This window comes from Schistocerca piceifrons, chromosome 1 (genome assembly GCF_021461385.2).
Source record: "Schistocerca piceifrons isolate TAMUIC-IGC-003096 chromosome 1, iqSchPice1.1, whole genome shotgun sequence".
Taxonomy (NCBI): domain Eukaryota; kingdom Metazoa; phylum Arthropoda; class Insecta; order Orthoptera; family Acrididae; genus Schistocerca; species Schistocerca piceifrons.
Window position 1 is genome coordinate 920,446,982 of NC_060138.1, and position 26,943 is coordinate 920,473,924.

Genomic DNA, 26,943 nt, shown 5'->3' on the forward strand with positions numbered 1-26,943 from the left:
CTTCACAGAGGAATGGGGTGCTTAAAACTCTAGTACATAGGGCGCGCACTATCTCTGATGCAGAGAGTCTACCCCAGGAATTGGAACATCTGAGAACTGTATTTCGAAAAAATGGGTACTCAGAGTGGCAGATTCAACGTGCTCTCCGCCCACCCACTACAGCACAACCTGTGGAGATGGATGAAATCACGAGGGAGGAGGTAGGCACTGCGTTTATTCCATATACAGGCGCACTCTCGGGGAAAATCGCCCGCATTTTGAAGAAACACCGGGTCGGAACTGTGTTTTGTCCTCCGAATAAAACTCGTGCACTTGTGGGGAGCGCCAAAGATGACCTCGGTTTGAGGAAGGCCGGCGTGTACCAGATTCCGTGTCAATGTGGCAAGTCGTATATTGGTCAGACGATGCGTACCGTCGAGGATCGATGCCGTGAACACCAGAGGCACACTCGACTGATGTATCCGAGCAAGTCGGCGGTCGCTGAACATTGTTTGTCGGAAAATCACGCTATGGAGTATGAACGCACGAGGATTCTGGTACAGGCGTCGAGATACTGGGACAGCGTTGTTAGAGAGGCCATCGAAATTCGCACCAATGACGACCTCATAAACCGTGACTGTGGCTATAATCTTAGCAAGGCTTGGGAACCAGCGATTGGGTTAATCAAGAGTAAATCGAGCAAACGTATAGTTGTGACGACCACGGCGGACAGAGCCATCACACCGACGTCATCTCAGACGCCGTCGCAATCTGTTCCACCGCGCGACCGTGGCGCGGGGCGCGGACGGCGGAGTGAGCGCGCCCCGGGCGGAGGGTATTTAAATCGGCCGCCGCCGCGACCGAACCCAGTTCCCCCTGAGCAGCCATAGTGTACGGATCTCCGTGCCGGCACGTTCACAGGAGCTCAGTCCGTCAGTTCACCTGATGATGGCGACATGTATGATCGCCGAAATATTGTGCCCGTTGGACACTGTAGACCGGCAGTACACCCGTGGATATTTTGATTATCAAATACGCCGGGAGAAACTCAAGAATCACAATGGTGAAAGTGTTACACACGACATGAAAGACAATTACGCCCTCACGTAAAATTCACGAGAATTGTAAATGTTTTTTAATGTAGAAAATACCAATTTGTACCAGTCAGAAAAACAAATAAGTTAAAGGCTAACATAAACTTTTACTTCTGTACACACATGTAATTCTGATGTGCAACCCTTCTAATTCCCGAAGATGCATCTTTTGATGTAATATACCGAATGTGGACATCCGCACGGCCTTCTAGTATTCTGTCCTGAGCGTCCTCGAAGTGTGCAGCTGCTCTAATTCCCGAAGGTGTACCTTTTGGTGAAACATTCTAAACGTGGACATCAGCTTTACCTGCTGGTATCCTGTCCTGAGAGGCCTATAGGTGTCCTGTCCACTGTTTCCGGAAACCTTTCCTGGATGGTTTCTTTCCGATGATGGTTCTTGGGCCGTCGTGCAACGGTGTCTACAGACCTTCCTTACTTGTCTGTCGTCAACAACACAAGCATCGTCCGCAGCTCGTGGTCCGGTGGCTAGCGTTGCTGGATCACGGGGTCCCGGGTTCGATTCCCGGCCAGGTTGGGGATTTCCTCTGCCCAGGGAGTGGGTGTTCGTGTTGTCCTCATAATTTCATCATCGTCATCATCATCATCATTTGTGACTGGCCAGATTGGACTTTGTAAAAAAATTGGACAGTGTAAAAATTGGGGCTTTCTACGGGCGCTAATGACCGGGCAGTTGAGCGCTCCCGAAACCAAAAATCATCATCAACACAGGCATCACAAGTCCATCCCAGATGAGAATACCACTGAAGATAAATAAAAGATGGACGTATTTTACTTTTATTTAAAACTCTTGTAAACACACGATGGCAAAGAATGAAATAACTTGTGTAGTTGTGATAAGCCGCTGGCCGAACATAAGACTGAACAACTGACGAAAACCCTTACTCGCGTTGGTTATATAACCGACATTGATCTTATAAAAATAAAAACCGGTAACCTCAAATGAAAGGTTTCATATATAGGACGAAAACGTCACCTTTGTACATGTACACTGTGTGTGTGCTTAACGAAGAACATGATGAAACATTTACTTTCAAGTCACAAAGGGTCAGTCGCATAAGAAAAAAATAAAGTCTGAAGGCTCTGCGGCAGTTTTTGTTCTAGGTGTTTCCTGCTGGTTTCACCCGAACGGGGGACAAAAATCAATTAAGCCCATGAGTATATTATACTATTCCAGAATATCATGTGAAATAATGTCCTTGTGCAAAAAGGAGAATTTGTAATCCACCTATCCCACTAAACCTTCGTTATACAAGAAACTTGTAATTTAATGATAAGAGTATTTTTAGCCGATTTCACCACTGAAATTTAACGACTCCCATGCCTCAATGAAGGGGTGATGTCAATATTTTTCTTTTCTTCTTTATTCTGCAGCAGCTTAATTTGAAAGTACAGTGATTTTCTTGTTGAATGGAAAATAATGCTGTTATTACAATATAGAGACTTGCACGCCATTTGGACTTATTAATAAATATTATTAACAACTTTTGTTAACATGAATAAGAGAAAACCTCTGTCAATTTTTGGTGATTTTTTCTCTTTTGCTCTTTCCACTCTTCTCTTGTTATCTGTTGTGTCTGTACGGTCATATGTGGTCCATATAACTTTATTATTTGTTGAATAATAATTTCAAATTCGAAAGGAATGCATTGTATTGTGATTTTATTCATTTTAATCACAATTAACATTTTAACAGCCCATCTGCTGAAAGGAGCTGTGAATTTCTTTAACCAAAATTAACTGGCTTGGTCATGGTCTGTTCAGCAGTGGTTGCGGTCCTTTCACTGAGATAACAATTGTTTACGCTTGTCATACAGAGACTGTATTTTCTTTTTTTTTGGATGAAACTCGACTTATAAGTGCGAACCGAAATTGGCGCATATAGAATTTTGAATGTCACGATCATAAAATTCCTTCTACCAAGCCATTTATTCCTAAAGAAACATTCGGTGTTCCATTCTCTAAGGAAATTGAGAAGAAGAGGTATTTATAATGACAGTATTATTATTATTATTGTTGGCGAATTTTCCCTAAAAGAAAATCGTTAAGCTTATGACTTTGAAGGCTTGTTCTTCTTGTCCTTCCAGTACTCCTCCATTCTCTTGGAGAGGGCCTCTTTTCTCTCCTCAGACCATTCTTGTTTGGTCCGCTGTTTTAGCGCTTCTGACTTTACTTCCCAATTGTCTATGTGTTTTCGGAAGGTGCTTCTGTCTGTGGTGTTTGTGGTGCCAATTGCTTGTAGGTCTTTTCGGAGTCCTTCCATCCAGGGTGTCGAGACTTTAAGTGTCTTGATGTGTTCTAGAATTTTCTTGGTGAGTCTTGTTTCAGGGAGTCTATCTAAATGTCCGTAGAATTTAAGGCGCCTTTTTCTCATATCGTTCTCGATGTTCGAATATGCTTCTACTGTTGAGTTCTTCTGTAGTCTGTAGCCATCTGGTGTGGGTCTTCCTCCTAAAATTTTCCTCATGATTTTGCGTTCTTCTTTTTTGATTTCTTCAATTTTGATTTTCCTGTTGAGTGCTAGTGTTTCGCTGGCATACAGTACGGCGGGTTTGATCACTGTGTTATAGTGTTGGGTCTGAAACCCGCTTGGTATTCCGAGATGGCGGGTTCCAGTTGTCCTTGCGTTCTGGTGAGAAGGCAGGTTGATAGAATTTTGTAGATGACCGGTAGCAGGGAAATTCCTCTATAATTGTTTGTGTCTGTCCTGTCACCTTTCTTGTGTAGCGGGTGAATGAGTGCGGTCTTCCAGTCGTCAGGTATGATTTCGGTTGTCCAGGTGTTCTGTATGATTTGTGTGATTTCGTTTAGCGAGTTTGGTCCTAGGTTCTTCAACAGTTCTGCCGTTATTCCGTCTTCACCGGCTGCCTTGTTGTTTTTCAGTTTCTTTATGCAGTGGAGGATTTCTTCTTTTGTTGGTGAAGGTGAGTCTTCCGGTGCGTTGGCCGGTTCTCGGGGTTCGAAGGTTGAGTTAGGTTCCGGGCAATTTAGTAATTTTGAAAAGTACTTCGCGAGCTCTTCACAGTTTTCTTTGTTGGTAAGTGCCAGTTTTCCGTCTTCTTTTCTGAAGCAGAGGTTCTGTGGTGAGTATCCTTTGACTTGGTTGGCGAACGTCCTGTAGAAATCCCGTGTGTTGAAATTTCTGAAGTCTTCTTCGATGGAGTTTAGCTGATCGTTTATGTATTTGCGTTTCTCTTGTCTTATTGTTTTCGATGTTTGTCTTCGAAATTCATAGAAGTTGTCCTGTGTTTCTTGTGCTTTGTTGCTGTTGTAGTTTGTGAAAGCTGTTCTTCGATTTTGTAGGGCGATTTCGCAGGTAGTCTTCCACCAAGGGTGCCTGGGTTTTCTAGTCAGCGGGATCAGTTCTTTTTTTTTTTTTTTTTTTTGAGACAAAAGGCTCTCGACTTTAACCTTAAACAGTATTTAAGGCCAAGTGATGTAAGACTTGACTAGTCAGAGAGATTAAGTTTTTAAAAGCGGCTTAAGGCTGATTTAAAACAATATAACTACAATAACTTTTCAATAGGCAGAAGGCCTAAGCTTTAGGACCAATAAGAAACCTTACTCCAAAACCGCTGAAGGCCTTTGTTTAAAAACAGCTGCAAATAATTTCCCAAGGCAGAAGGCCCAAAGCTTTTAACAGTATTATCATTTTTATTATTATTATTATGAAGAGGTTTACATCAGTTTTCTCTGTCTTCGATGTAGCGATGTTTGTATGTGACCTGAATTCACGGTTTGCTTGTGAACCAGTCCGACTTTCGACAACGTGTAAACGTAAAGATTCAATTCAACTCTTTTACTTCTCAGATCGCATATCTCGTCAAAGTTGATCCATAACCTTGAATACTATTTCTCTCTTGATAGAGCTATAAAGTCTTAACCGCTTACAAGGAAAACCCCCATTGCACCCTCTCAAACTTAGTGTAAGATGGCCTAGTAGATAGCCCGTCAAAAACTGAACACAGGTAAAGCATGAAAACAGAAGGAATGTGTACTGAACTGTGAAAATAGAAGCAAAATAAGAACAGCGTACGGTCCAAGCTGAAGATGTGCAACTTCGAGCGAATTTGAGTAGACACGGCGTAGTAGTTATGTAGTTATGATGTTATACTGCGAAGAAGAGAGCCCTGTTTAAATCTCCCTGCCACATGTTTCTCTTTTTTCACAAAATTACTAGCTGCCCATGCTGTCACTGACGTCTCTGTTCGCTGTATCCAAATTGGTGTCTGCGTCGTGGTGTAACGTCCGTTTTCAACAGCGAGGTGTAAAGGAGGGCCCTCCAGAAGTATGTATCTCCTGTTTGTTCTACACAAGTACCACAAGTTATAACTCTTGCGTTCCTCTTCTGCAGGTTTGGGTTCTTGAATTCCTTTGTTCTAATGTAGTTCACACCCGTTTATTTGTTGTTCTCATTTCTGTGACAGGTCTATGAGGCATATCGCTTGCCCACACTATTCATCACATTTGCTTGCGACGGTAATATATTTTACCTTATGACTCATATTCTGTATTTAATGTATGGCATGACAATTGCCAAGACTACAGAAGGAGAACAGACACATCAATGACCGAACTGACAGTTCATAAATTTGTGAAAAAATGGGGTATGAAAGAGGTCTGAACACGGATCTCCTACTTTGCAATCCAACACCGGGACTACAAAACGACGACGCCGTGGCTATTCAAACTCGCTTGATATTGCATGTCCTGAGCTTTGACTGTTCACTGTTTCTATTTTGCCTCTTTTTTCATTTTCATTTCTGTGACAGGTCTATGAAGCATATCGCTTGCTACCACTATTCATCACATTTGCTTGCGACGGTAATATTCTGCAAAAATTTCAGTGCAATTATATAAGCATCTTGATGTCCTTACACTCACTTTAGCTGTTACCTGCATTTAAATTTCCAGTCCTTAGCAGTAAAAACTGCAACTTACTGTGGGGCGCTGGCGCAGTCAGACACTTGCAAAGTGATGATAAGTAATTATTCCCACAGAAGACATCAATCATATAATCGTGAACGACTTCTTCGATTCCAGGAACAACAATACCCAATAAATCTTAAAATAGGCAATTAATTTAGTGATAAGTAGCAGCCTCAGATCGTATCTTAGTATATAGCCACTGTATTCGGTCCTCTTACATTTCAGTGGCAAGACAGTGAGCTGCATTATCAACAACAGTAGAACATACGGTCTTGTCACTGAAATGTAAGAGGAGTCATACCAGCTGTACACGTCACTTACAGCTTAAGTCAACAGAAACAACAAAAAATGCAAACTCGGCTTGTGTAAGACAGAAATGAAAAGATGTTTAAGAAAAAAAGGAAGCCTGTTGTAGACTGAGACGCCCTGCTAAGCCTGCAGGACAGGACAAGTAGTAGGAATTCTGGAAGGGGGGCAGAATGAGCGGCTGTCAGTTACACTCCAAACATAACACTTCATTTAGTTGTTCAAACATTACAACGAAACTTCTAAGCTTGACAGTCGACAGAAACCGTCTTTAATTCTAAAACGGCTGAAGGCCCATGAGTTAAATACTACTGCTATAAATATTTTTTTTTTTTGAGACAAAAGGCTCTCGACTTTAACCTTAAACAGTATTTAAGGCCAAGTGATGTAAGACTTGACTAGTCAGAGAGATTAAGTTTTTAAAAACGGCTTAAGGCTGATTTAAAACAATATAACTACAATAACTTTTCAATAGGCAGAAGGCCTAAGCTTTAGGACCAATAAGAAACCCTACTCCAAAACGGCTGAAGGCCTTTGTTTAAAAACAACTGCAAATAATTTCCCAAGGCAGAAGGCCCAAAGGTTTTAACATTAAATAGTATTTAAGCACAAGTGATGTAAGACTTTGTAAGTAAGAGTCCATAATTTTAAGGTAGCTGAAGGCCCATCATTTTAAGAACAATACAACAATAAAATTTTCTACAGGCAGAAGGCCAACAGCTTTATCTTGAAAGAATATAATACTTGATTCGTAATAACATTAAAACTTGAAGCAGCTGAAGGCCGATGCTTTTAAAGCCAATACACTACAATAAATTTTCAACAGGCAGAAAGCCCACAACCTTATATTCCAAAAGGTAAGACTTGCCCAATTTAGAAAATTTACTTTTAAAATGGCTGAAGGCCTTTTTATTTTAAAAACACAATTACAAGCATACAAATCCGAACCATCGGCTATGAGCCATGAAAATACACAGTTAAAGGCCAATAAGAAAGGCAGCATAGGCATCGGCGCTCAGAAGTTTCCAGGGGGATTGGTCTGCCCTTGAAATCTTAACGTTCGCTTGAGTGAGACAAGAAGTCGGCCCAACTATATTCGATCCGCCGGCAACACAACCAAGAGACAGTCAGGGACCCATCGACAAGACGACTTGCTAACCATTGACCAGTATACGAGAATTCCAAAGCCAAAACATTACAGACGTAGCCGCCCACAACCAAAAATACATTAAGCTGTCAAAAACTACACACCATGTTGGAGAGCGACAACAGGTGAGAAAAGGACACTGCCTGAATTTACGTCAGCGACCAGGGCAGGTAACCGGAACTCTAACGACCACAAGACAGAAAATTCCACTGTGCGTACTTGAATTTCAAACCGACAAATATAGTTAATTCCCCCACATGGTGGCTAAATCTTCACCAACTCGAACACTCGCTGTTGTTCCCAGGAATACCGCCAACAGCGAACCACCAACCAAGGGGACAATGTGAACAGACGTGGCTTCCGTAATTAAATCACCACTTAACTTTCATGTCCTGGGTCGGAGAGCCACGAACCTCATAGCACTCAGAACAGTCCCCACATGCGCTCTGACACTGCATAAATACCGCCAGCGGGCCCGGCCGACTGCGCCATGTGGAGACTTACTTGCTGATCTGCTCCAATCGACCGTCTGGCTGTACACCGCCAAGCTGGAACTATAAGCGCCAGACCAAAGATGGTATAAGGTGCAAATATCGATACACACCGCTGCTGCCACACGTAGAAAGAGGAAGAACCACGCCATAATCGCAATAACCGCGGAAAAACCACATGCATAATAGCAGCCAAGGTTTAAACCAACGCATAAGCCGGGGTCAGCACAGCTCATAGACGTATCAGCGTGTGGGAGACTGAAAGTTATTTAGAAAATAGAAAAGTAATGATGGCAAACAACGAGATTCACTCTGTTAGGTGGTATATACTCGATGAAACACATGGGAAGACTGTGTCAGCACAATGTACAATTTATCTAAGCTTTCTGCAAAACAGGATGAGAGAATCAGCTATGGTGAATAAATGACGAAGTTTAATAGAGTAGGGCATGTTTCGGACTTCAGTCAAGGGAAAGTAGATCAGTAAGTTATCTTCAAGACCTACCAAAATCTGTGGGAGTTACAGGATTTTATGGTTGTTTTGTTTGCAATAATTTTATCAGGGGACTTACCATTAGGTTTTTAAAACAGAATCAGGCACAGAATCAAACAAGGTGGACGGAGGACCATAATGTCGGGCCAGGCGTTTGTAAATTGTTTAATACAATAAGGAGCTCTAGTATGTTAAGGAAATTCAGTGGGAAACTAAGTGAAGTTTCGTTACGCGTCGTAAAAGAAAGGGATGACGTTACCAGAATAGTAAGAATTGTATTGTTTCTCTGTGAAATAAAAGAAATAATTACAATCATCAGAGTATCTTCATAGCATATACAGTCCTCTGCAAAACCAGTGATAATTTAGAAACGTGACGTGTAGACGAATAATGTACATGAAAAAAAAACAAAAACAGAAGGTACATAGTAACGTAAGGAAAAATGAAACAGAGGTATCTTCATGTGGAAACTGTTTAGGACACAGTTTTTGCTGAAGAACTGATAGAATCAATAAAGAAGCTCAAAAGTTTCAGAACAGGGGAACAAGTGATGCAAAATCAAGATATTCACTATATTTCGAAAACTAAATAGTCGTTCCGCCAGAATTTCGGAATAAGTGTTAAAACAAATGGACAGTCTGTTAAAAATAGACATAGCAAACATGTATGCGAAATTATTTTTCTTGTACTCATGGTTACACTTGTGACCAGTTTTTGTCTGTATGGGTATTATCAAGATATCGAGTTCAAAATGTTCAAATGTGTGTGTATTCCGAAGGGACCAAACTACTGAGGTCTACGGTCCCTAGACTTACTCACTACTTAAACTAACATAAACTAACTTACGCTAATAACAACACACACACCCATGTCCGATGGAGGATTTGAACCTCCGGCGGGAGGGGCCACGCAGTCCCTGACATGGCGCCCTAAACCGCACTGCCACTCCGCGCGGCCAGGATATCGAGTCACTTTAGAGTCTGCCGTTACAGTAGAGTTACAATGGGTCTTTAGACAACAATAGATCTAAAGATATACTGAATCAGGTCGTCTCATAATCGTCGTGCAATCTGATGTTAACCGCGAGAGGCTGTTGATCTCTCTCGTCATTGTGTATGCCATAATAAGTAAATTTAAATGATGAAGAGTAGTTGATACGAATATAATAACTTGCTAAACATCAAACTAAGAAAGAAATCGTATAGATGGAAATACTGATTCCATTTTGGATATTATTATTCAAGATGACAAAAGAAAAGTCACATTACAAGGAAATTGCCACAGGTCATAAAAGCTTTTTTAACAAAGAGACTCACTGCAATGAAATATCAATTTAGTCAAGGAAGATGGTGCATAGATTGGAAATTGGAGTGTTGGATATATGGATTAGTAGAATCCGAAAGCTTTAAACAATTGGCGGCCCGAAGGTGCTTTGAAAATTATTTAGTAAATAAACAAACGAAATGATGAGATACTACTAGCAAGAATCGGGGTAGTAAATCAATAAAAATATATTCAAAGAAAAATATAAATCTATGGTATGTCTTACAGTAATCAGCAGGTTAGCGCAGTATAAGGATTAGCAGAGGAAACACCACCACAAGTGACAATTAGAAATTATGCAACACATTATCGACAGTATTCGATACTGTAGGTGGACAGAAAGATAAAGCCTCGTACAGTATTGTAAAAGACGGAGGACGAAAAACATTAGTAGAGCGTCTGACGTTTTTAAGTATACTTATTTGGTGGGAGGACGTTCTCATCAGTGATGTAACCTATGTTCTACGTTAAACGACAAGTAGCTTTTGTGCTCACTGTGATGTTTGTATCCTAAAGCCAAAGGACACATACTGCAAGCTCTGTACGTCATCCATTAGATAAAAATTTTCTCCTGTTAGTTACAGCGAATGCAGTGGATGCAGCTGAAAACTAAAGATGAGTTTTTCCGCAAAATCTAAATTAAAATCGGTAATAGTCACATTCTGAGCAGTTCATCGTGAATAGAACTTATCTCCCATGCATTACTTTAAGTGTGGTGTTTTCCGTCAGGTAGTACCTCAACGTTTGCAGCCAGTGAGGTAGCACTGATCCTGTCAAAACTAGTATTTTATGTGAGGTTCGGGGAAGTGTCATTTACGTGTAGTGTATTCAGTGACCCGATTAAGCTATTTTCCGAACACAACATTGAATTTTGGAGGCTGACAGTGCCAACACTTCTCGGTATAGCTTTTCCAGGACGGTATGACGCGTTCAGATCCAGAACGTATATGCGATAGTATTAGGATGATGGTAGAACGAGCCTCATGGGCATACGTTATTCATTCTGCGTCTGGAATATACTTACAGTTATCAACAAAGATCAGTAGTTACATTTCTTTTTTGTTGGGTGTTTCGAGGTTCTCTTCATTCACGAATAACGTTGGTTCAAATGGTTCAAATGGCTCTCAGCACTATGCGACTTAACTTCTGAGGTCATCAGTCGCCTAGAACTTAGAACTAATTAGACCTAACTAACCTAAGGACATCACACATATCCATGCCCGAGACAGGATTCGAACCTGCGACCGTAGCATCACTCGGCTCCAGACTGTAGCGCCTAGAACCGCACGGCCACTCCGGCCGGCCGAATAACGTTATTGTTTCGCCTGCTGTAAATACTTAAACGGAAAGTGAAGTAACAGAATTACTTAAAAACACATTTTTACAACTTAGCTGATCTTACTGAGTGCTCTTAGTCCAAAGCAAGGAGGTCACACATCAAAGGCCTTAATGCTCGGAGCTATACTGACCGCTCACGTTGCTCCAAAGGAGACTTCTACATCTACATCTACGTGATTACTCTGCTATTCACAATAAAGTGCCTGGCAGAGGGTTCAATGAACCACCTTCAAGCTGTCTCTCTACCGTTCCAGTCTCGAACGGCAAGCGGGAAAAACGAGCATTTAAATTTTTCTTTGCGAGCCCTGATTTCTCTTATTTTATCGTGATAATCATTTCTCCCTATACAAGTGGGTGCCGACAGAATGTTTCCCAATCGGAGGAGAAAACTGGTGATTGAAATTTCATGAGAAGATCCCGTCGCAACGGAAAACGCCTTTGTTTTAATGATTGCCATTCCAGTTCACGTATCACGTCTGTGACACTATCTCCCCTACTTCGCGATGATACAAAACCAGCTGCCCTTCTTTGTACTTTTTCGATGTCACCCGTCGGCCGGCCGGGGTGGCCGAGCGGTTCTAGACGCTACAGTCTAGAACCGCGAGACCGCTACGTTCGCAGGTTCGAATCCTGCCTCGGGCATGGATGTGTGTGATATCCTTAGGTTAGTTAGGTTTAAGTAGTTCTAAGCTGTAGGGGACTGATGACCTCAGAAGTTAAGTCCCATAGAGCTCAGAGCCATTTGAACATTTTGTCATCCGTCAGTCCCACCTGCCCACCTGATGCGGATCCCACACCGCACAGCAGTACTCCAGAATAGGGCGGACAAGCGTTGTGTAAGCAGTCTCTTTACTAGACCTGTTGCACCTTCTAAGTGTTCAGCCAATGAGTCGCAGTCTTCGGTTTGCTCTACCCATAATATTGTCTATGTGATCGTATCAATTTCGGTTATTTTTAATTGTAGTCCCTAAGTATTTAGTTGAATTTACAGCCTTCAGATTTATGTGACTTATCGCGTAATCGAAATGTAGCTGATGTCTTTTAGTACTCATGTGAATAACTTCACACTTCTCCTTATTCAGGGTCAATTGCCACTTTTCGCACCGTACAGATATCTTATCTAAATCACTTTGCAAGTCGTTTTGATCATCTGATGACTTAACTAGACGGTAAATGACAGCATTATCTGCAAACAATCTAAGACGGCTACTCAGATTGTCTCCTATGTCGTTAATATAGGTAAGGAACAATAGAGGGCCCATAACACCGCCTTGGGGAACGCCGCATATTCCAATGTCTTATGTCTTACTTCTGTTTTACTCTATGACTTTCCGTCTATTACTAAGAACTGTGACCTTTCTAACACGAAATCACGAATTCAGTCGCACAACTGAAGCGATACTCCGTAGACACGCAGTTTGCTTAGAAGGCGCTTGTGAGGAAAGCTGTCGAAAGCCTTCTGGAAATCTAAAAATATGGAATGAATTTGACATTCCCTGTCGATAGCACTTATTACTTCATGAGTATGAAGAGCTAGTTGTGTTTCACAAGAACGATATTTTCTGAATCCGTGCTGACTATGTGTCAATAAATCGTTTTATTCGAGGAACTTCATAATGTTCGAATATAGTATGTGTTCCAAAACCCTACTGCAAATCGACGTTAGTGATGTAGGCCTGTGATTCAGTGGATTACTCCTACTTCCCGTTTTGGGTATTGGTGTGACTTGAGCAATTTTCCAGCCTTTATGTAGGGATCTTTCTGTGAGCGACTGGTTGTAAATATGGAACTATTTTATCAGCATACTCTGAGAGGAACCTAACTGGTATACAATCTGGACCGGAGGCCTTGCCTTTATTAAGCGTAAGTTGCTTCATTACTCCGAGAATATCTACTTCTATGTTTCTCACACTGACAGTTGTTATTGATTGGAATTCAGGAATATTTACTTCATCTTCTTTGGTGAAGGAGTTTGGGAAAACCGTGTTTAATAACTCTACTGTAGTGGCACTGTCATCAGTGACTTCACCGTTGTTATCACGCAGTGACAGTATTGATTGCACCTGGTCATTGGTGTGCTTCATGTACGACCAGAATTTCTTTGGATTTTCTGCCAGATTTCGAGACAGAATTTCTTTATGAAAATTATGAAAAGCATCTCGCGTTGAAGTACGCGCCATATGTTTTTGATATTACAATAACAAAAGTCAACAGCAAAACTGACTTGGAAACTTTCAGTGTTACATAGCGAAAACGAACGTTTCTGCTACCTACATGTAAAATGCTTTGGTGGTTCGCAGAGTGTGGGCATGTTGTGAAAAGATGCGATATGTTTCTTGCAGAATGGAAGTATAAATATTAACAACTTTCAACCTTAGAACGCAGTACACCACTAGTGGAAGTCAGCCACCTCAAGTGCAGTACGATACATAAGGTATTACATAGCCTCTGTTAGTCTGAATTCTGATGCAATGTTCCCTTGGACTGCATGCATGACCAACGGAACAGCCATTGCGGCGACTACAGCCAATACGAAATACATGGCACATGGCTGACAACACAGGGAAGTTTGAACCTGGCCGTGAGTCGTGTTCCGATAGCCTAACGATAAGGTATCCGCTCGCGATAAGCGGGATATCCCTGCTAGAGTCCCGGTCCAGCACAAATTTTCACTGTCGTAATTCCATGACGCAGCTGATGGTAGTCCATATTAGCATCTGCGAATACATTTAATGTATTTCAAGCACAGGTTATGGTCTTTCTAGGTCTGTATCATGTAGTTACAACCCGCCCCCACCCCTCACACTCATACTCTGCTACTACACACACCATTTGTTCCAAACAAACGTCCCTCAGCAAGGAGTTCAATCTTTAGGTTGCTCATTGCTATGTTTTCTCCTACGAATATTTATACCATTCACTTTGACTGACAAGGATTGCGCATAATAGAAAATGAGTCTGTTCTGAAGGAAGTTGCTTTTCGATGTTGTTTAGTGCTGGCCGCTGGTTAGTTGCTTATGATGGAGATTCTGCCAGCAGCGACGTATTAAACCTAATGTCACTACTTACCCCAGGTAGATTTCTACTCTAAACCGTACGGTCCCATACGAATCTTCGGCTCTTCTTCGCTGTCAGGGAGGATAACGCCACCCGTCGCACTAGAAGTCCACCGTGGTGAGCTGCTGTGACTGGACGCTACGTTGAAAACCAGTCTGTACAAGAGGAGATTGATAAGGGAAACCAACAACGATGTGAGGTAAGGTGAGGTGAAGTTCCGTGTCCTGCTCCTAGATGGGGCAATTGAGCTCTTCCGAATGCCCTGTCATCCTCTGCCAATAGCGACAGTGTGTGCGTTATTGAGGTGCATGTGGACAGCATACCGCCCTCTCGGTCTTTTTCTGATTTTTTAAGACTAAACCGCAGCTAATCGGCCCAGTAGTTTCTTAGTTGGTCTCACGAGGCCTGGAACTGCAGTTAGATCTCCAGCATGGCAGAGTTGCCCTCACTGACACTCAACCACGGTGGCGGAAAGCAACGATGTAGTCCACACTATAGTATTAAAGTTTGAACTTACATTTATTCTTATGCCAGACATATCTCACTCACTGCAGCACATCAAGCCAATGGAAAGGCTCACTGAATGTAATATGCCAATTTACAGCCATTGAACTGGATCGATCACCCTCCAACAGCACTCTCAAACTCTCCAACCGCAAGAGTTCACCACACCATTACTACGCCGGATGACACACTGGCGAAAACTCCTGCCAGGTCTACAGCAGAAAACTATTTGCAACAAAAATGACCCATCCCCAGTACGCAGCTCTCCGATTTGTGTTCATAGTCCTACCCCTTGAAGAGGTTTGTCGTACTAACATCACGAAGCTACACATTTGTGCCGGCTGGAGTGGCCGTGCGGTTCTAGGCGCTACAGTCTGGAGCCGCGTGACCTCTACGGTCGCAGGTTCGAATCCTGCCTAGGGCATGGATGTGTGTGATGTCCTTAGGTTAGTTAGGTTTAAGTAATTCTAAGTTCTAGGGGACTGATGACCACAGCAGTTAAGTCGCATAGTGCTCAGAGTCATTTGAACCATACACATTTGTAATTCTTTTTTTATTGCTACAAGTTCTACGATCAGCTGTTTAAGCAAGCGCCTCGGAAGACTGAATAGTTTGGCACAGAATTCAAGTAAAAGTTAATGAAACTGATATACAATTCATTTAAAATCTAAAGTAGGCTGTTTACGCTTATTGTACGTTTAGTATCTACACATCAAATGAATTATTTCTAACTGTGCACTGCCAGAAACAAATTAGTACACTTGGACAGACGACGGTGATTTTGATCCAATGACGACATACCCAACCTGGTGGATAGAAAATGTATTGATATTGGTTTCAAAGTCGCCTGCCAACAGATAGCATTGTGGCATAGCTACCAGGGCGCCATCTGTGTCTAGTCTCACAGCCAGCCAGCCAGAAGGCTCAGTGTGGTTCAAACGTTTGAAGCAACCAGACAGCAGTGCCACACACGCACTCGTGCTTTCTACAGCCAGCTAAGCGAGTTTCAAAGGTGTCAAATTGTGGCATTCTGAACGGTGGGATGATAAATTATGAGAACTGCCGTACAAGTTAGTTGTGATGTTCATATCAGTGGTCACGTGAACGTTCTCACACACGTAAACGAGGTTCAGGACTTCCTCGCAGCATGGACGCCCGCCTGGATCGTCGTATTGTAGCAGTGGCAAATCGTACAGCTACCACAGCGCAGCTTGTGAGCCCAGACGTGTCAACACGAACTGTTACGAACCGGTCATTAGCAGTGGGAGTACGGGCACGAACATCTCTATCCCGTATTTCATTCACGCCACAGCGTAGACGTGCACGCCTGGACTGGTGCCGTCAGAGCATCACATGCAAGGTGGAATGGTGGGTCGTGATCTTCAGCAACGTAAGAAGATTCTGCCTGCACGCAGGTGATGGCCGTCTGCACATACGACGTGGGCCTGGTGAGCACTGTCTCGTAGAGTGCATTCGTCCAAGACACATTGGCCTACACTAGGCCTTATGCTATTTGTGCAACAGGAAGGTGATGTGTTGTTCCAACAGTATAATGCTCGCCCACACATTGCCCATAAACCCAACGTTCTCTGCAAGTCACTTAGGAACCTGCCCAGCATGATCTCTGGACTTGTCTTCAATTGAGCACATGTGATCTTCAATCGTGTACATGTGTGATACGATGGGACGAGAGGTGACTTGTGCGACTCGTCAACCAACAACCCGAGCAGAACTAGATGAACAGGTCGGACAGACGCGACATAATATATACCAGGGCAGTATTTGCCGTCTGTACAGTCGACTGGATTCCAGAGTCAGCACCCGTATTGGCACCATGGAGGTTACATCACGTACTAATATCGGTGTTTTAGCATGCGTTGATACTTGTCCTAATGATCTGTAATCACTTCTTGTTCTCCATATGCAAAGTTGCAGCAATAAATCTAGAGAGAACTGGAAACGTCTATAAGGGTGTACTAATTTCTTTTCCCAGCAGTGTATTTAATGTATAGAAGTCATCATTTGCGCCGGACCTCACTGGTTTAGCACTATGTCCTGAATTACTGTTGTAAACGCTACTTATGCTAATTGTGTTTCAACATGATTACTAATCACTTCACAAATTCTCTGTGTTAAGTCTACTTGTCTTAATGATGCACCGCTGCTCTTCTTTGTAACAGCACACTGTGTGTGTGTGTGTGTGTGTGTGTGTGTGTGTGTGTGTGTGTGTGTGTGTGTGTGCAGCATGATCGGTGTACCAGGATATTAAAGGTCCTGTACTACTCAAACATATATGGATAATTCCGTCAGAACATTTATTTCTCATTATTCTTGAAGCTATTCTGGTTCTCCTTACATATATTACAAGAATTGCATCAAATGAAATATTTCAACCAAAATCATCCACTATAATTACTGCTTCAACAACATGAATTATTATTGTATTTATATCAATAATAACATATGAAACAATATTTATAATTTTTAAAAATACAGATATTATAAATATTAAGAATTCAATCATTTACCAAGAATTAACCATAAATCTAGAAAATTATATAATAAACGAATACTTAGTGTTATTATGATAATAATAATCTATTTATTTTTAGCATTGCTACGTATAGTTGAAATTACTGTATTGTATCAAGAATGTCCATGGAATAATCTAATTATAGTAATGAATAACCCCTTGTGATTGATACATACTTCACATAAAATTCTTAGTACTTCAGCAGTTTACTCGCTAACACCTAGAAATTTTTCATTTTGATGAAATTTTGAATCATTATTAGAAACCGAGGAAGAGGTGCAGGGTAGACGAATAGGAATAGTGAATTGGGGTGCATGGTGATCTAGAATATGGAGGGAGACAGAGTTACGATGGAGCAGAAATACATACAACACTGGCGTAAAAGTGGATAGGTCACATTAAGACTTTGTAGGTATGTAAGATGTTGGAGGGATAGCGGTTCAGTCAGCAGTTCCAGCGTACTATGGGCTTTTTTCGAGAGTTTAATAGGATGGCTTTACCACGTTAGTTTACGGTTGAGGACCTGAGGTTTCCTTGTGTGTTAGATAATTAGATAGGATGGTTGTAAATGTTGAGGAAGAAATAATGGTGAGAAATCTGCCTGTGGTTCGATGTATATTTATTGCCTGAGCCTAGGGAGAGTTGATTTAAGTGACAATAGTTACACAATAATGTAATTTGGTTGAGATGGAGATGAAGAGATTAGGATTCCTAGAGGATGGTGTAAAAGGCTAGGAAGATGGTACTTTCGGTGTACTGAGCACAGAAGCACCAGGAAGGAGTTTAGGCGTATCACGAGTTTAAAGGGTGTGCTGGAGCAGATGGAGGAAAGCGGCTTGGGGCAAGCTGGCGGTAGGATGAGAGATGTTTTAATCCATAATGTGTAACATGGACGATTGGATGGAAAGGATTTAATTAAATTGATATTTTACAGTACGTTTGTGTGGAGTGCTGAAAGGAGACCAGAATGTTTGTGCGATCTCACAAATTTACAGGCTCAAGGGACAAAAAAGGTGACAGTTTTACGTTTATTGAGTCGATGGGACGGCCGATGGGTATCATACAGGAGCTGATCGTCGGAGAAGAAGTTTGGCGTTTGACACTTTAGTTAACAAAGGGCACTAAGTATTTCTTTAAATATCTGTAGTGCTTTGTGAGAGACTAAATCCTAAGACCTTACAAAACACTAAGGTGAAACTGATGCTTCGGTAGATTCGTTGGGTTTATGGAATAGTACGATAAGGGTCGGTTTCATAGTCGAGGATTGTAGCCTATGTGCGGGATCACATTGACGAATCTGAAGGAATGAAGGCTTTCTTTCAGATGTGTCAGATATATTACTTGAATAAAGTCTCAAGTCGTTGTAAAAGGCGATCAAGAAGATTCAGTTTGAGGGCGTTCTGCAGTTTATACGAAACGTAGCGTGGCTCCGATGCGTGTGTGTATAAGCACTGACATGCATAGGCAGGACGACGTTATTAAAAATTTCATCCAACAAGACGAACGTGCTGTTATTTTTTTCTTGGCTGCGGAATGACAAACACCAGTAGACATCCATCGGAGGGTGAAGAATGTTTATGGGGCGGCAGATCTGCCGAAAATTACCGTTGTAGAATGGTACACCAAGGAGTGCTCCTATTTCAAGATAACGCGCATCCCCATATGGAAAATTTCGTAACGCAGAAGGTACGGTAACTCAAGGGGGACAAGCTCGAGCATCCGTCCTATAATCCTAATCTCTCTCCAAGAGGCTATGATGCCTTCTGTCCCTTAACAGGGCCATAAAAGGTCGATGATTCCCGTCGGACGAGTATGTTCAACAGGTAATTGCTCACCTCTTCTTTACCAAACGCATCTTTTCAATCCAGTGCACCAGTGGGATGATGTCTCAGTGCTCTCGGCGATTTTGCTTGATTGACAGACCGATCCTAGACTTTATGGCCTTCGAACGGAAATTCTTTCACCGAAGCTTCAATCATAACAACATGAGAAATACAATCCGAATATAGATAGGAAACAAGTTGAAACTAAGAGTTAAGATTAATGAATGAAAATTTTAATAACTTTTCCGTTAAAAATACGTGCAAGTGCATTGAGAGACATAATGGAGTTGAGTCAGCTAGCATGCAGACTCTCCGTGCTGCTATAAAGTATATGAGGTTTACTGTAAGAAAGGCAAAGGGGACATACGTAGATTGGTTCAGCTGTATTGAAGGTAATATGAAATCAGGATAAATGTCCACGGACAATCCTTTCTGGATAGAAAGGAAACTACTGATGTTGAACTACAGCGCGTATAACTGTTGACATCTGTAACGAGAAACAACGTCGTAGATGTGGAATAGATAGCAACACGAAACCAACTACTGCTTTTATCACTGGAATTTGAGGTAATTTGCAAAGACCGTGGAACATCATCATTCTGTATGTGTTAAACTGTCGATTTATGCTTAGTAATTGACTGATGGGAACATGGATACTCCCGGATGAATACATTTGGCAATGTGACCAACTTTTACGTTTTTTGGAAATCAACATTACAGGGATGAGACCAGGTGTTCTTTAACTCCAAGAGACATTATAATAAAGTGCCTCAAAAATTTTAAGATAAAGAAAATATAGCTAGATAAACGTTTTCAGCAGCAATGTTGATTTCCACTTGAAATTCTCGTTTGGAGCTTGAACCACCAATCCATCGCACCACAGGGCAGTTTTAAAATGGTTGTTCGTTTCCCATCTGCCATTTTAGAATAGCGCTGTATTAGACAGGGAAAGTGGATTCTAAGACAACACCAGCACTCGCTCTTCTTGTGTAACTGTTCACCGCCGTCATCTGTACTCCCTGAATTTCAGGTCTGAAGACTTATTTTGTTTCCTCGTCTCAAACATACGCTAAAAGGCACACATTGGCAGATATACGAGATTCAATGACGGCCGATATCACTGTTGCGACCTGTTCATGAATATTCCTCCCATGACTGTTTCAAGCTGCTTTATACGGATCGGCAAAGGATCATTGTAACCAGCACGTATAAATAGGAAGGCAAATAAGTGTATTTCTTTTGTGTTTCACGTTTCATTTTTTTATGGTCTATTCAGTCAACTTTTCAGATACGGCCTTGAAGTGTGTCATCAGTAATAGCCGAGACAAATAAAATATGTTTCGCTTCAAAAGACGTGTTATAGGGTTAAAAGTAATGAAGGATAGTAAAACCTCATCAAAGCCAGACATTGAGATGCGAAATGTTCGATTTTCGAGGCTGTATTAAGCACCTACGGCGTAGAGCGGCGCAGCCCGTGGTGACGCAGTAATTCCTGCCGGCCCGTTGCTGGGTCCTCATTTAGTGAAGCCACAGGAGCCGCAGCATCGACCCCTCTGAAAGCTGAAACGGCTCGCTTCGTGTTTGTGGTGTGGACACAATACCCGTAAACAACCCCAAAGGACAAACACCTGCCCGCGCCCATAACAGCTTTCACCGCGCACCGCGTCCGAGCACACTACAGCTCAGCACAACAATACGCCTACGTCCAGATTTATCTCCGGGAACGGCGTAGGCTGACCGCTCGCTACTTTCTCCGTTTACCCTGGCCGCCTTTGTTGTCACGCTTCTGCCTGCCTATAGATGCTTACCTCGCGAAACGATGTTGGTCCACACGCACATAAACACAACTCAAAATTTCATGCTTGTTAGCGCTCTAACTTATTTACTGTATTCTACTTGTTGATGTACGTAATAGTTTCTAAATGACAATATCTACTTTCCTCATCTGAAGCTATTAAATTCATTAAATTAACGCCTATATTTTCGTAACGTGGACAAACCTAATAGTTCATTACCGGTTAGTGGAATCGACAAGTTATAGTACGTAAGAAGTGAACATTTTTCAGTATGATAATATTTTTCAAGTATTTTCTCTGCCGAAGAGTTGAAAATGGGGTGTGCTGAAGATGAAGGTCGGTGGTGACCACTATTGAATGTTACACACTGGTCCTCTAACAATGTATGCTTACACCTAGAATGATTCCTGCGTATTTTCTGGAGCGGTTCCAACGTAAGCTTCCTCAGACTGTCCTGCTTTTACAAAGTGTTACTAAAGAAAATCCATCTTTTCACTTGGAATTTTTGAGAATTAACATAACTCAAAACAGCTTCTCATTGTCAGTGCTGTTACTTGTACGAAATATACCACATATCATTTACGTAGTTCTTTTGGATGAAATCATTTTGGATATTGGGCCACGTCATTGAATACTACTAAAACAAAAAAGCTGCCGAAGTTTCGGCCGACTTCCTGCGGTGCACGTCAGGGACGATCTCAGCAAAGCGGTCGAAACGTCATCAGTTTAATTTCAAAAAAGGTTCAAATGGCTCTGAGCACTATGGGACTTAACTGTTATCGTTATCAGTCCCCTAGAAATTAGAACTACTTAAACCTGACTAACCTAAGGACATCAAACGCATCCATGCCCGAGGCAGGATTCGAACCTGCGACCGTAGCGGTCGCGCGGTTCCAGACTGTAGCGCCTAGAACCGCTCGGCCACCCCGGCCGGCGCAGTTTAATCGTTTCACTAGTTTACAATGACGTGGCCCAACACCCAAAATGATTCTATCTAAAATGACATCGGCAGCGGAACCCTACAAATTTTATCTTTCAGATAGTATAGGAAATTTGCAGCAAAAGCGTCGAATAGAGAGGTAACTAATCGACAACTAGAGAAAATAACATACCTTGGTTTAGCCAATTTATGGCACTCGCTTTGAAAAGTAATAGGCTTCCGAATTTTTATGTGGAAATTCTTAAAACTTTTTAAATAAAACAAACTTAATTAACACTCTACATCTTTATTCATGAGTACAGATATATGCTTGCCACCCTCCGCCGCTAGAGGGCTCAGAATTATATTACGTAACAAGTCGATAGGCAACGTAACTATGTCGGTGGGTGGGAAACAGGGTGCTGAACTGAGTTTCGAATTCGAATACTTCGTCTACACATGGAACACCGTTTCCTTGAGCATGGCAATGCGAGACCACACACGAGGCGCTGCGGCAACGCAACAGTCCGACACCGACATTGTCATCGATCAGCCTCATTACAGTTCCGACTTCGCCCCATCCGATTTTCATCTGTTTCCAAAACTTCAAAAACACCCTCGAGGACTTCACTGTGATAGTGATGAAGCAGAAGTAGAAGTAAGTTTGCGGCTATATTAACAAAATACTGCATCCTACAGTGACGTTATTAACAAACTGACCTCTCGTTGGGAGAAATGTATTTGTTGCCATGTTGAGTAGATTGACAAACAAATATCTAGACATGTTGACCATAGATGTAGAATATTAATAAACTTTGTTTTTTCGAATAAGATTTAAGAGTTTTCACACAAAAAATTCGGTGTCATTAAATTTCAGCACTCCCTCGTACTACACTCACCCATCAAGACAGAACCTTATTCACCGGTTAGTATGCCTAACTATAATGTATGTAATATATTTTTCGACTTAAATATTCGATAATGTAGTGAATTTTAATCATAGGAAAGCTCTGTTCTGTTGTGTTCATAGAACCCTTTCACACTGTTCCTCAACAGTTCCAATCTCGGATATCATGTGCAAAAATGAATAATCATTTCTCCCTACGTAAAAGGGAGTAAAAAAAGTATTTTCGTATTCGAACGAGAAAGTTGGTGATTGAAATTTCGTGAAAAGATCTCACCACAACGAAAAAATCCTTTGTTTTAATGATTGTTACCGAAACTCGTTCACATTATCTGTGACATTTTCTGTTCTATTTCACGATAATACAGAACGAGCAGCTCTTCTTTGAATTTTTTGGATGTTCTCCAGCAGCTCTAACTCTTGAGGGACTCATACCGTGCAGAAAAATTCCATAAACGGACGGACAAGCATAGTAGAAACGTTATCCGTAGCAGATCTGTTGCGTGTTTTATGTGTCTGTCAATAGAAAGTAGTCCTTCATTCGCTTTACTGACAACATTTTCCACACTCTTTACTATGGAACAACTGACACTTGCTATGGAATAACTGCCAGTTGCTACGGAACAACCGACAAGTGCTACGGAACACCCGACCACTGATATAAAAAGGGAATGTAAGGGATGGAACGTGTTAACTGCAGCGGAACCTGAGCACTTACGCTCTGTAGCATTCGACAGTTCATACAGTGCGGTGTTTGATGAACATTGTTGTTGAACCGTTCAGCGCGACATTCCATGTGATACGACAACATATCTGCAAGATATCTTTTGACTGCTTACGATCGTGGACGAGCAGTTGGACGGCTCGAAGCCTACCAAAATGTCACTACTGTGGCCACAGTAATCGCTGCGTCCAAAAATATGATCTCGTAGTAAAAAAGGTCCGCTGCAGGTCAAAATGCTCTGCGAAACCATGCCGCTGGTCGCTCATGGACCACCACACTGTAAAAGAACCGACACGTAGCCATAGTGGGGAAAAGGAGCGCACATCTCACTCCAAGGCATAGGGCTGCATATCTTGAAACCGCTACCGGTACACGTGTCTCCGCTATAAGCATTTCGCGGCCACTGAATCAGACTGGTTTGTGTACTCGGAAACCTGCTAAATGCTTTCCACTTCAATCAAGTCATCGCCTAGAAAGAATTAGTTGGTGCGTGGAGCATGTTCTTTGGGGTGGGCAACCATGGTCCAGGGAGATGTTCTCTGACGAATTCCAATTCCACTAGTCAGTATGGGGAGAGAGAGAGAGAGAGAGAGAGAGAGAGAGAGAGAGAGAGAGGAATACGTTATACAGCACAGAATGCTCATGAATGTCATCGGTATGACCCAGGCGTTATGGTGTGGGCAGCCATTAAGCACAATGACCGAACACCACTACATGTGCAAGGTACTGCTACAGTGTAGTGGTATTGCAGAGAGATTGTTCTGGATAATATCCATCAGTTTATGGAATGCAGGAGGTTCCGACTTTATGGATGACAGTGGCCACCCACACAGGACAGCTGACCTATCAGACACACTGGGAAGTGAAAATATTGAACTTATGGAATGCCCTGTATGATTCATGGTCCTAAACCCTATAGTGCTAAAGTGGGCCGTGCAGAGACACCTTTGAGTGAAGTCAGGTTGGGAACCTGTGAAGCGTCAACGATGCTAGTAAAACATTATTAGATTTCAGTGTTTATTCTGAATGTTTTCATGCCGTCGTTCTTACACACCAGCCTCGGCTGTTGCCCATGCAGCTGTGTGTTGGATTATAGCTGAAATCTGTCGAGTCAGCTTAACTGTTGCACGCCCAGACGAGGTTTAGCGACCCTGGCGCAGCGGTGGCTTGTTGCTGAACAGGTGCGAGCATTGCCCAGTGCAAGGTGTCCTCGGTCCCACTCTGAATTCTATGATGATCCTTGATGATCCATCCATGAGGTAACTGATGTCAGTAATCTTGTGGTCGATTGACCTCCTTCCTGCTCCTGGTAGATTTCATCACCCGGAGTCACCTGAGTGTTGAACAGATATGTGGACTTCAAGAGACCCTGTTACTGGCCTTCGCATTGAAGTTCAGTGCTGGTTGTAGCCTACAATGTGGTGCTGACGAAAGACAATCAGTTCCTCTATGAGTATATAGTAGGCGGTAAGCAACATGAAATTCATCAGGTGAAAGCCATCATCTCGAGTACATCTTCGGCTAATTCATAAACTGTGCTGGATCATCTAGGACGTAGATGCACTACAGTATCATGATTATAGAATTGGGTGCCGTTAGTGTGAATGCTGGGAGTATTACTTTGGATATAGTGGTATTTAAATGGAGCTAGTGTAAGGCCATGACACAAATCTCGGTTCATCATGACTGCACATGTCCTCCCTATTCTGCTGTATTGATTTAGCAGGCTGTTAACTGCTTTGTCATTCCTCGTTATATGACCTTCTGAAAGAAGTAGAGTTTCTGCATCATGTCTTACGAGCTAACGATTATGGTTGTCTCACTTCCTTTGGGTTTCTGTTGCAGTCTCCTTTCTGTTGAATGTGTATACTGCTTCGGCGGAAACTATCATAATGTTTCTCTATGACAGTGTCGTAACGTATTTCTATGTCCATCCTTGCGATTGATGGTCTATGGAACTTCGGTCATTCACTTACGTTTTGAGATGAATCACCTGCAGCCGTCGATTTGATGTTATTTTATTATGTAGCAAGCATTTTCAGTGACTCTGTACACCATCTTCAGATCTTGACCGATGCTGAGAGGTTGAGCTCCAGTCGTATAGACTAAGTCAAAGCGATGTTGCGTGTGCAACCATCAACTAACAACTCAGATGGTAGTTGATGGTTGCAGACCAATATTGGTTTTACAATATTCTATGGAAGCCAGTTCACAGCTGATGGCCACTATGGAGTCGGGTATACGACTGGAGTTCAAACTCTCCGCGTCAGTTAAGGCCTGAAGATGGTGTACTGAGCGACCAAAATTGTTTGCTACATAATAAAATATTAACAAAACGTTGGCTGCAGGTATTTCATTTCAATACATGGTATCATAATGTGTCGACGATCTGACCGACTTCCTACATGCTGGCTCGTTTCCTGCTTCCGCTACTATCTCTGACATGACTTGAGTTCGCCTGTGGCATTGTGAATGAGTTTAAATTTTTTCTAATTTCAACACTACCTCGGTTCCTTACCAGTTGTCTGAAATGAATACGATGACTCCAGTTTCAGTTCGTGGTGGCAAGAGCCTGTGTAATGGCTAGTAGCCACAATCATCCCGCTTGCTGCAATCAGCTGGCATAGCATTTGAAAATATGTCTTTAATTATTTTCATCATTTGAACACTGACTTACAGAATTTTCCCTGACAAAGACGATTCGGACTTAACCTATTCATTTATTACCCATAACCTAAGGCCCTACGCAATCTGACTGCTATACAGTGACGACATGGCTTCCAATAATTAACACAAAAGAATCACCCCGAATTGCAAGAAATCCTAACAATAATAAAAGTACAAAAAATATGATTAAAGAAATATGAAACTACCTCCAACTCCGTTGATTGCCTAAACTCATTTCAATAACGAACCCCAATTTTTTTCTAAATCACTAGTCTCACAGAAAATCTTCAAAATATGAACTACAGCGGTTACAGCAAGCAGAAACTAGATCTAGCTAAACAAAAATGTTCTAACTACTGTAGACTAACTGCTAAGAGGCATGTGGTCAGCAAAAGAAAGATTTCGTCGAAGAGCAAACAACGTATCTAGGAAATTTTACCTTATTCATGTCACATCCAGTTCCAAAAATTATATAGTTGTCAATAATAAATATTCAATAACCCAAACATTGCTAACGACATCCATCCTCATTTTACTTGTCCTTGCGTCTCACTTTGCATTGCATCTCCTACCAACACAGAGTCACCACTAAGAAAAACATGTCCATACACTTCTATGTCCACTCGCTAACTGCTAGTCCGTCCTGCCACAGAATCTCTTTCCGAGGGCACAGAGCGCTATCAGTGATATTAACACCATCTATAGCGCTGCCAACATATATGGCTACTTACACATTTTACCACCATGCCTGTCTCGGTACGCTGCCATGAACCCAGAACACTTTGGCAGCAGTGGAGTATGTAACACCAGTCTACCAACAAGCCAATTCCGGTAAGGGAAACCATAGAACATTCAGCCAGCAAGTGAGATCAAATCAGTGACCGCTGTATTGTGGGCT